This window comes from Camelina sativa, chromosome 2 (assembly GCF_030686135.1).
Source record: "Camelina sativa cultivar CO46 ecotype springtype chromosome 2, ASM3068613v1".
Taxonomy (NCBI): Eukaryota; Viridiplantae; Streptophyta; class Magnoliopsida; order Brassicales; family Brassicaceae; genus Camelina; species Camelina sativa.
In genome coordinates, this window is record NC_141881.1 from 3056862 (window position 1) to 3069170 (window position 12309).

The following is a 12309-nucleotide window of genomic DNA, read 5'->3' on the forward strand; positions in this document are numbered from 1 at the left end:
TATTTTCGATTTTCATTCGGTCAGAATTTTAAAAAGAAAAATAAATATGTTAGACTGGGTCAAAATTTTGAAATGAGCTATAAAACGGAAGAAAGAAGTCAATGGATTAATCTAGTCAGAGATTATTAAAATAAAAAGTGCACAGCTTGTAAAATAAATTTTGAAATCAAAGATAAATTAAAAAGAAAATTGGATGTTTTAGTAATTCTAGTATTGGTAAGGACATAGACATTTAACTTACTCAGTTAGGAATCCATATTATTATGTTATAAGTCCCACACATACTAACTTAAATATGTAAGAATTACGAACAAATGAGTATGAAAAGAATAGAGAATGTGATAGAATGATCAAGAGAGAAAGGGAGAAAGAGAGAGTGACTAGGTTAAAATAGAGGAGAATGAAAGATTCTCATTCCTTAACAAATATTGACCTAGTTACAATCTATTTATATGGATACAAAGAGATCAACAAAAGGAAATTTCTTAAACTATACAAAACGACATATAAATATATATAACTAAGGATTTATCGTCAAAAAAAAAAAAAAAAAAAACTAAGGATTAGCGTGTTCATCTTAATACTCCCCCTCAAGCTTAACCGTGTGAAAGCAGTTGAGCTTGGAACTATGAACACCCACCTCATTAAAAACCTTAGTGTATAAAACCCATTTGGGTCAAAAACACACTAAGGGAAAAAGAGTATGGGGTCAGTAGTTTAGGGTCTTAGCTTGTTGCCTAGTTAGGTCCATGAGCCTGACTTTGGAGTGTATATACTCACAAACCTTTGAACTTGCTGCTTTGGTGAAGATGTCTGCCAATTGTTCATAACTCTCGGTGTGGCATGGTAAGATCACTCCAAGTTGAACTTGCTCCCTGACTTTGTGACAGTCCACCTCTATGTGTTTAGTTCTTTCATGAAATACTGAGTTGGTTGCAATGTGAATAGCAGCTTCATTATCACAGTGCATTGTGATCGGTTTTGAAGTGTTGATGCCTAGGTCCTTCAAGAGGGCTTTGAGCCACATTAGTTCGGTTGTGAGCTTCCTCATTGCCCTGTATTCTGATTCAGCACTTGAGAGAGAGACCACTTTTTGCTTTTTTACTCTTCCAAGTGACAAGGTTTCCTCCCACAAATGTGCAATAACCCGTTGTTGAGCGTCTATCTTCACAATCTCCAGGATAATCTGCATCACAGTATCCTACAAGCTCCGTATCTTTATTACATCCCATCCAAATGCCTTGTCCAGGAGCTCCTTTGAGATACTTAAGTATGCGGCTCACCATCTCCCAATGATGTATTGTTGGCTTTTGCATATGTTGGCTTACCTGGTTCACAGCAAAGCATATATCAGGTCGAGTTGTGGTGAGATAAATCAGCTTACCTACCAACCGTCGATACTGTTTTACATCTTCGAATGGAGCTTCTTCAGGCTCCTCCTTACGGTTTGATTTGTAGTTTTCTTCGAGTGGTGTCTCAACTGGTCGTGATCCAAGCTTGCCTACATCTTTTAAAAGATCAAGTGTGTACTTTCTTTGTGATAGGAAGAGTCCTTCTTCAGAACAACACACTTCTATCCCAAGAAAGTACTTTAGTTCTCCAAGATCTTTAATATCAAATACAGATTTAAGGTACTGTTTGGTATCTTGAATGCCTACCTTGTCATTCCCATAAATGATAATATCATCAACATATATGAGAATGACTATAATACCTCTTTGGCTTGGATACATGAACAATGTGTGATCAGCTTCTGATCTTCTAAGTCCTTTATCAATAAGTGTTGAGCTAAGTTTGATACCAGGCCCTTGGAGATTGTTTTAACCCGTAGATGGCTTTCTTGAGTTTGAACACCTTTCCAGGTCCAATAGTGCCTTCAAGACCCGGTGGTGGTCTCATATACACCTCATCCTCCAGTTCTCCTTGTAGGAACGCATTCTTCACATCCATCTGCCATAATTCCCAAGAGAGGTTAACAGCTAGTGAAAGAACTACTCTTACCGTATGAAGTTTGGCTACTGGTGCGAATGTCTTGAGATAGTCTTCTCCATAGGTTTGGGTGAATCCTCTAGCTACAAGCCTGGCTTTATATCGTTCTATCCCTCCCCCCCCATCACTCTTGTACTTTATAGTAAATATCCACCGAGATGTCACAGCTTTCTTTCCCTTTGGTAAATCAGCTTCATCCCATGTATGATTCTTGACCATTGCGTCAGTTTCATCTCCCACAGCATCCCTCCAAACTTTGTGTTCTTTAACTTCCTCATAACTTTGTGGAATCCAATGTTGGGCGATTTGAGTAAGAAAGACTTGATGTTCGACAGGAAGGTGTGCAAGAGTGCAGACTGCTTGTATAGGATGAGCCACAGCCTGACTATTGTAGTAAACACGAGTATTTTTCTTGAGACGTTCACTTCTGCGGAGTGGGATAATATCGGTCTCCACCACTTGATGTGGATCCTCTTCTGTTTCGGCTTCTTCTCCTTCTGAGGTAAGGTCATCCTCTGATGTAGGATCCTCACTGTTATTAGTACCAAGTGAGTTTAGATTTTCCTCACGGTTATTGTTAATTCTATCCTCGTCTTGATGTTGTCGAGCATGTTCTGCTGGTGAACTACTCACGTCTTCAGTTGTTGATTCAGGATGATGTAGCTCAATCAGTTCGTTGTCAGAGGCACTCGGCGATTTACTGATGATGGATGACGGTTGGGGCTGGTTATCTTCAACTCCAAGCCTCTCTAGAAGGATTTGAAGGTTGTTTGCTCTGTCAGTTTGAGAATAGGAGAGATCTTTCAAGTCTTCCCAGTTCTTTTCATCATAGAACCCCTTGGATTCTAAGAATTTTACATTCCTTGAGACCAAGACTCTTCTAGCTTCTGGTTCATAGCATTTATATCCCTTTTGTGTAGTTGAATATCCAATAAACATGCTCTTGACACTCTTAGCATCGAGTTTGTCACGTTGTTCACATGGTTTTAGGACATAACATACACAACCAAATACACATAAGTGATTAATAGATGGTTTAATCTTGTTAAGCACTTCAAATGGAGAGATATCACCCAATATTTTTGTTGGGGTTCGATTGATCAGATAGCATGCTGTGACGACTGCATCTCCCCAGAACTCCTTTAGTACATTTGAGTGAAACATCATGGACCGAGCAACCTCCATAAGATGTCTATTCTTACTTCAGCTACACCATTTTGTTGAGGCGTATAGGGGCAACTTGTTTGGTGTACAATCCCATGTTTGGCCAGATGTTGTTTAAACAGATTACTTGTGTACTCCCCACCATTATCTGATCTAAAAATCTTTATCTTAGTATTAAATTGGTTAGTCACATAATTCTGAAAGTTTAGAAAAGCTTCAAGAACTCGATCCTTAGATGGAAGCAAAGTTAACCAAGTGTATTTCGATTTTTTATCAATAAAAGTGAATTAAAATATTTCTGATTTTCACGAGACAAGCATGGTGATGTCCAAACATCAGAATGAATTAAATCAAAACAATGCTCATACATAGTAGAAGAGTTGGGAAAAACTGTTTTGCAATGTTTACCAAGGATGCAAGCTTCACAATCATTATTTAAAAAAAAAAACTAGGTAAAACTAGTTGCAATGCACGAAAATGTGGATGACCAAGTCTAGTATGCCAAATTGGACCATTTGTCTCATCGATTATTGACTTAAAGCAAGAAGATAAATCAGTAGTGAGATTCGAATCCTCAAGCACATAAAGACCATCTTTAGTGCTTCCTTTGCCAAGAAATTTACTTGTTTCAATATCCTGAAAATACACATCATTATGACCAAAGATTGCATAACAATTAAGATCATTAGTCACTTTCTTAACAGATAACAAATTCGAAGTGAAGCTAGGCATGTAAAACGCTTTAGAGGTTCTATCAAACAGATTTAAATTTCCAATTCCTTTAATCGGTATCTTATCTCCATTTGCTATGATCACATTCCCTAGAGTTGGTTTGATATCACTAATTAGCTTAGAGTCACTAATCATATGGTGAGAAGCTCCAGAATCCACAATAAGAGGTTTCATAGCATTAATAGTGAGATAAGCGTTACCAGAAGACTCTTTTAAAGCCTTGATGAGAGCATCGAGATCGGACCTCCTCACCAGCTCCGAGGAGGCTGCTAGTGCTACTCCATTACCTCCAGTGGTTTGAGTCGTCACCTGAGCTTGACCTTCACCATATCCACATGCTTGGTTTGCCTTTGGATTAACACTTCTTGGTCGGAGGTGAGGATGAAGATTCCAACATTTATTCTTGAAATGACCCGGTTTCTTACAATGGTCACATATGACACGGTTCCTCCCATCATTTTTGTAGTAAACCTTGTTTACTACAGCAATCTCTCCATTGTTGGCGGTGATAAGATCTCCTTTAGCTCCAAACAGACCAATCGAGTCATGCTCTTTTTGAATTTGATTACACACATCTTCGAGACTTGGAAGTTTATCTGAACGAAGGATATGTTTGATGAGATCATTGTAAGATGAGTTTAACGTCAAGAGAAGACAAAACACTTTATCTTGCTCACGACGTTCGTTTAGGATCGCTGGATCCACCGAGCTAGGTCTTAACATCTCTAACTCTGCCCAAAGAGATATGAATTTCCCAAAATGTTTGGTGAACTCCATCTCTTCTTGATTAAGGTTGTTGATGGCTCTCTTTACCTCAAATACACGGCTGAGGTTTGAGACATTTTCAAACACATTTTCAAGGTATCCCAAAGATCCTTAGCCGTCTCGCAGTAAGAATACGACTCGAGGATCAGAGCATCCAAGGAGTTTTGGATAAAAGCCAAGACACTTTGATTCTCTTGGAACCATTTGTCACCATCACAAGCCACGATCTCCTTTCCTTCTTGTATAGTCGTTATCTCCTTTGTAGCTTCATAATTCTCAATTTGCTTCCAAAGTCCACGACCACACAGCGCTGTTTTTGTAGTCCATGCCCATAGCAAGTAGTTTCCACCAATATTTTACGTGTTCATCTAATATGACTAAGGATTGGCGTGTTCATCTTAATAAAATCAAACCAATATTTTGCCAAAAAAATAATCGGATCGATTAAATGAAAAATTTTTAAGACTTAAAATGGATCCTACCGAACTGTGACAAAATTTATTTTATAAAAAAATTCAGTCGAGTCATTTGTGTTGAAAGTATCACATCGGAAAACGACTTCTAAAAAACATTATATCAAAAACTTTAATCAATTTACAAATTAAAAGATTATATCAGACCTAATAATCTGTATAAATATAACAGTCATAATCCAAACTCGCTACAGCTATACATAGTTCCCATATAAAACATTAATATTCTAGACTAGGGGGTTATTGGTTCTATGATTTTAATGGATTTAGAAATCCAACCAAAAATCATGTGTTATTCAATCATTGATTTTAAAATACTTGTCAAAATTATGTGTTATTGGTTCTATGATTTACAAATACTTGTTCAAATCCCATGTTATTCATTTAATGATTTGTTTTTGGATTTCAAAATCCACATTATATTTTAAATGGATTTGTATGGATTTGAAAGTGTAAAATAGAAGGATCCAAATCCAAGGATAAAACATGTTATTTCAAAATTCATGTCTTTTGATTTCTAGAATTTATAATTCCATATAGAATTAGAAATCATCTATCCAATAACAAACTTACTCGTGGGGTTTAGTGGATCAGTCCGCTGACGTTGATTCAATCAAAAGTACTAATGGGAACAAATTTTGATTTTTGTAAAATAATTTATATTAACAAATTTTTGGAGTTCAGAGTTCGTAGCTTATTTTCTAAATAAATAGAGGATTTATAGGAGTATAGTTTATAACCTTTTTCAATATTCTATAACCCCTGTTGCTAGTTGCTATAAACTGTTAAATTTGAGCTTATAACCAAGGACCACATGTGGGATATTAACACGCCTCCTCGAGATGATAACTCCATCTCGAACCGATCTCACTTAGACCGACAATAAACCCCTTCTTGGGCCCCCATTACTCGGGTTAACAAGAGGCATGTTTGTATCCACTTTTCTATGTCCACCAGAATTTTAACCTTGGGCTTTGATACCATGTTAAATTTGGGCTTATCTTAGGCTTCTAACTAAAAAACCAATTGGCAATTAGTAGATTGACCCTAACCCTTTATATATTAATGATAATCCCTTTAAACTTCAGATGTGGGACTTGGATTGTATCCCAACATAAACATTGTACAATGCATAGCTTTTTGATGCAGAATTAATCAATCCAAATGTAACCTTACCGTCAACTTCTGAGTCAACCAAACCGTCAATAAGGCTGCAAGACGGCTTAAGCGGAGGATTCAAAGCATCTTTTGACTCTCGTTCACTAAACTCTGCAACTTGTTCGATTCAAACTCCATTTACTCTCCACCTGCAACATTGTAACACAATTTTACTCATTATTCTTCAAAACAGAGCAGGAAACCCCCCATAAAACATGAGTACATAACAAGACAATACCTTTCTCTAGCTAAGATTGTAGGCACAACATGAAACGGGAACCGCAGCAAAAAGATCAACTCCTGGAAGAATCATCCATGTGGGGTTTCCTAGGGGACATGATATCCACACGTTGGAGCACACTTGTTGAACCAATGGTTTGGTTCAGTATAAAACAATGGTCTTCGTAGCTCGAGCTCTCTGATTGCATTCCTCCCCTTGTCATTCTCCACGATCTCTAGTGGCCCCAAAATACATATGTGCTCTTAATGGGCCACACGGTAACTCGATCAAACACTGAGTTTTCAACTTTTAAGTTATGCTCTTTAAAAAAAAAATAACTTTTAAGTTATGCCGCCTTATACACGCTAGGGCTTTGACTTATGCCGCTTCATACACGCTAGGGCTTTAAGTTATGTCGCCTCATACACCCACTATATAATAAATTCAGACTCTCTTCTCTGTCTCTAGCTCATATCTTCAACAACTTTTCTAGCTTTGTTAACCTAATTTTAGACAATTCGTTAGTTTATTTTGTTATTCCCTGTTTGCTGCAAATCGTTTTGTTTCGATACGAAATTTGATTTTTTTTTTTTTTTTACCCGATGAAGAAGAAATCCCAAAAGATAGGAAGTGCCGTATGACACTTTACACAACAGCGTGACTGAATTTGGATTATTGCATCCACTGTTCTGTGTCTGCTGTGTGGTTGATTTGACAAGGGTCCGCTGAGGGTTTTCTGTTTTTTGTTCTAATTAAATTAATTGAAATAGTCCGATGCCACGTTGACGGTAGCTTTATTTTGTTGGCGATGATCCAAGTCGATGCTATATTGGACATAAACAAATGTTCGTGTTTCGCTTACTGATAGGAACCTGTGGATCTTGTTTTTTTCTTACGATCTACGGAGCCATGGCGATTACAATTTAATTTGTTTTTCTTGTGAAAAAAAAAAACTAATTTCGATTTGATTACTGGGGAGATTACCGATAATGACTATTACTAAAATATTGGAATTACCGTCTGAGTATATTACTTTGATGTGAAAAACGCTGGCTTACCGCGCGAGGCTTTTCCCAATTCGTAATTTTTTTTTATTTTTTTTTAAACTGAAAGTTTTTTCTTGTCAAATTATTCAATGTGACCTATAAACCAATTAGAAATTTGTCAAGTACCAGTAAGAGTTATGAAACGAAAAAGGTGTTCAACAAATTGTGTTAATGACTGTATTAATAAAGACTAATAGCATTCATAATCAATAGTCTGTTTTAAGATCTTATTGAATTTAAATAAACAAGAAGATCAAACTGAAAATTGAAGTAAAATTTGAGGGGAAGAATCTTTTGAGGTGTTAAAAGTGTAGAACTCTTCATCACCTAACAAGCCATGCCTTTGTCTTTCTTTGACTTTGTCTTTAACAATCTCGTTATGTTATGCGTCCCTTTATTGAGTAAAGAATTGAGATGCCGAGAAAGAGGCCAACTGGTGATCATTGACATGTTGTTCATGTTTGTGAATTGATAAATCAAAGACCAAACGCAGCTAAAAGAAGAGGATCACAGAAAGATATTGATATATTTTTTAGTGAGATGATGATATTGTCTCATGTATCTTTGTGATGGTCTTATACCAACAAGTCCAAAGAGGACTCAGTCTAATGCTGCGTATATGGGGACTTATACCAACAAGTCCAAAAAGAGCCCCGTATTTGTCTGCTCTAATCGAACCATGAGGCCTGTAGTTACTTAAACAACACGACGGCTTTCAACTCTCGTTAATCCTATATTCCCTCTACAAACACAATTAACACCTTCATTAGAGAGCACGCGTGTTAAATGTAAAAAAACATATACTATAGCTTCCAAGGAGTTACGTTACTTACACTAGAACTGTAGAATCTGCGGCTGTTCCGAATAGACCATCAAGATATAATACAAAAGAAGGTGCGAGATGTAGTCTGCTTTAAAATAACCATAATTCCTTACATGTTCTAGTAACCAACTTGCAAATTCTTTTTCTCTAAGCAAGGTTAGATTATCTCCACTTATGCCAGGATTAGCAGCAACCATGAATTTATTGGACAACCTACATAAAAAAATATCCCCTTTATAATAAAACGGAAGTACACAACATTGTTTTGGTAGACTTTATAATTTTAATAAATGGTTACAAATAGGTTATACATAGATTATGAATTAATCCATATATTAATTGTTACAAATAAAATCTTAATTGTAACAGAAAATCTTAAACAAGTTATTTCAAATTGATAGTTCATGGATATTCCAAACTTTATTTTCGGAAGATCACATATATGGTTCCAAATATCTAGAATCACAATATTACCAATTTATTTTTCACAGATTGTATTCATAAACCACATCAATAAAAAAGTTATTAAAGGGATAAAAATATATTCTCAATCATAAAAAAGGAATCAAATCTCGCTAATTTAACAAGATTAATTGTGATCTTCGGGATCGTATTCAGAAATTAAAAATTAAACCTTAATGCTAGATTAGGACCATGCTAGCTAGAGCATGGGTTGAAATCCCTTTTATTTATATTATAATTTTAGAGTAAAATATAATTTATATGATTGATTTTAAAAGTTTTTAAGGTCCTAATCTAACATTAATCGTGATCTTCGGAATCATATATTATAATATAAATAAAAGGAATTTCAACCCGTGTTCTAGCACGGGTCCTAATCTAGTTAATTATTAAGAAACATAACAATGTTTTATGTTTAGCCACTAATTAATGAAAATGTAACATGTTTTTCACGTACCTTTCAAATGATTTTAACAACATTTATTTACAGTTTAACAATCATTTAGTGTTATAACAATTTTTTTTGTTTATATTCATGTTGTTTCATAGATTAATTAAGTGGTGGACATGAGATGGATAGACATGAAGTAATCTTATGAAGAATATTTAACTATAAGTTAAAATAGTTATCTACTTTATAAACAATACAATCATTTCCAGTTTTTAAGGATTATTATGAAATGTTCAAGATGTAATTGATTAATTTATAGAATAAAGTTTTTAATTAGTAGTTTGTTTTTTCCTTAATAAAATACAATAATCATTCTCTATGTAAAAGTATATTTAACTGGTTAATCAATGTATGTTTGATAAAAAAAATATCATAATACCATTACAATAGTTATGACTTAAATTATCGTAGCAATTTTGTAAATGTTTGAGACAATTTTTGTCATAATTTAATTTGTAATCGTAGTATTATGACCAAACAATTACGAACTTGTTATAATTTTTTTTCTTCCCAATAAAGTATCTAAAAGATCACAAATGTGTGACAAATAATTTTGTCTCAAATGAACGTCACTATTTGTGACTACATATTTGTAATAAAACCGTCACACTTGTTACGATTAATAATATTGACACTACTTAGTAGTTAATGGTGAGAATTTTTAGTGACGACTTAATCCGTAATAATATTGTAACGAAATAGTTACGAATTTATGACTAAAAAAATGTCACAACATAGTATCTAAATGTCACAAATTTGTGACAATTTTTTTTGTCTCAAGCTAACGTCACAATAACCCTTTTTTATTGTAGTGCCAAGAAAACTTGTGACTTTGTTTTGCTGCATTTGGAAAATTGGAAAAAAGCTAAGCCAGTGGAGAGGAGAAGTAAAAGCAAAGCTAGTACTGGGAAGCAAGTTAGGAGCGCCATCTTATTAAGAGAATATGTAAATTTTAATATTAATCATAATCCAAATGGTCAAAAAACAAATTTCAGCATAGTCAAAATATCAATAAACAAATCCCGCTGAAATTGAAAAATTTCGCTGTTAAACCATTGTATGAAGGAAGGCTGAATGTCTTATTCCATGTGAGTATTACATTATATATAGCATGTACAAAGGTAATTAGGTTAAGATAAATAACTCTCCTATCGTTTCTATATATACATCACCTACACGCCCCCTCAAGATGGAGGGGCTTTAGTGACTCCAATCTTGGAGACCAATTCTTGAAACCGAGGTCGAGAAAGAGCCTTGGTTAGTGGATCAGCCAATTGATCATGCGTGGAGACGTGTGTAACGCGCAACGTACCAGCTTGAACATTGTCCCATATGAAATGGTAGTCTAGCGCAAGATGCTTCATTCTTGAGTGAAAAATATGATTCGCCTCAAGATGTGTAACCCCAATATTATCACAGTATATCACGGGCACCTCGGGGATGACCACACCAAGTTAAGTTAGAAGAGACGATATCCAACGGATCTTAGACGCTGTGTTCGCAACAGCCCGATACTCCGCTTCAGTGGATGAGCGAGCAACGCCTGTTTGTTTCCGTGAGGACCACGAGATCGGACTTCCCCCAAGATAAATGACATAAGCGTTAGTGGAGACAAACTTGTCGGTGTCACCTGTCCAATCTGCATCAGAAAAACCACGGAGAGTGAATCCATGAAGAGAGAACGGTGTGTTGACACGGAGAAGGATGCCGTGAGATTACGTGCCGGCCAAGTAACGTAGAACCCATTTCACCGCATACCAGTGAACATCAGTGGTTTGGTGTAGGAATTGTGATAGGCGGTTAACGGCAAAAGCAATATCCGGCCGTGTGAAAGAGAGGTATTGCAAACTACCAAGCACGGCACGGTACTCACGAGGATCAGGAAGAAGCGTGCCACTGTGGAGACTCAATTTCGGATGCGGGGACATTGGCGTAGAGACCGGTTTAGCATTCAGCATTCTCGTCTTTATGAGTAAGTCGACAATGTACTTTTTCTGCATAAGATGAAGACCTGCCGAAGTTCTTGTAGCTTCGACACCCAAAAAATACTTCATTTCCCCAAGGTTCTTCAGAGAGAACCGATCACCAATCATGCGAATGACATTAGCAAGCAATGTAGTGTTGCTACATGTGATCAACATATCATCAACATACACCAAGATATAAATAGTATCATGACCCTCATGCTTGATGAACAATGAAGTGTCCGCAACCAAATTTTTAAAACCGAGATGAAGGAGATAGTGTCTCAGTTCCAGGTACCAAGCTCGCAGAGCTTGTTTGAGACTGTAGAGAGCCTTTTTTAAACTACATATGTGGTGTGGGTGATCAGGATCAATAAAGCCCGGCGGTTGTGTGACATACACCTCATCATGTAAACGACCTTGAAAAAATGCATTGTTCACATCAACTTGTCGAACATGCCAACCTTTGTTAACCGCAACTTGGAGAAAAGAACAAACCGTAGTGGACTTGATAACGGGACTGAACGTATCAGTGTAGTCTCGACCAGGTTGTTGATGAAATCCACGAGCCACAAGCCTCGCTTTATACCTATCAATAGAACCATCAGCTAAATACTTAATACTAAAGATCCACTTACACCCAACAATATTTTTGGCTTTAGTCAGAGGCACCAGCTCATGAGTTCCATTTCGTATTTGTGCATTTATCTCCTCACACATGGCATTACGCCACTTAGGATCACGCAACGCTTCAGCCACCGTCTTCGGTATTGATGGTTTAGGTGTGGTAAAGTAATACGATCTCCCTAGGATAGAACTCCGATGAAAGGCTGTAGACTAGTGACTGGTGGTGAGGTTCGATGGTGATGGTGCGAAAGTGACAAATACGATGGAGATAGTGATGATCGAGTGATAGAACAATGATACGATGGAGATAGATGTTTAGGTGGTTGTATGGATTGAAACAAAAGTGAAGAGTTTCTGAATCACAAAGTGTATAGAAACTCAGAATTCAAGAATGCATTCAAGGATTCGAATTGAGAGAAGAAAGATTCAACAATA

General features: G+C 36.3%; 1 long non-coding RNA gene and 3 other non-coding genes across 4 annotated transcripts; 3 read left to right on the plus strand and 1 right to left on the minus strand.

The window, feature by feature from the left end:
* The first annotated feature begins 7098 nt into the window (after nt 1–7098).
* On the plus strand, nt 7099–7164 carry LOC147948193 (small nucleolar RNA U49). The gene has a single exon (XR_015586454.1). It is a non-coding gene; the product is annotated as a small nucleolar RNA U49 (small nucleolar RNA).
* Nucleotides 7165–7269: 105 nt separating this feature from the next.
* On the plus strand, nt 7270–7425 carry LOC147948194 (small nucleolar RNA snoR2/U65). Its single transcript, XR_015586453.1, has one exon. It is a non-coding gene; the product is annotated as a small nucleolar RNA snoR2/U65 (small nucleolar RNA).
* Nucleotides 7426–7484: 59 nt separating this feature from the next.
* On the plus strand, nt 7485–7568 carry LOC147948195 (small nucleolar RNA snoZ7/snoR77). The gene has a single exon (XR_015586430.1). It is a non-coding gene; the product is annotated as a small nucleolar RNA snoZ7/snoR77 (small nucleolar RNA).
* A 133-nt stretch (nt 7569–7701) lies between these two features.
* Nucleotides 7702–8577, minus strand: LOC147948196 (uncharacterized). The gene is made up of 2 exons (XR_015573528.1): nt 8381–8577; nt 7702–8289 (listed from the first exon to the last, which is right to left on the minus strand). It is a non-coding gene; the product is annotated as an uncharacterized LOC147948196 (long non-coding RNA).
* Between the last annotated feature and the right edge of the window lie 3732 nt (nt 8578–12309).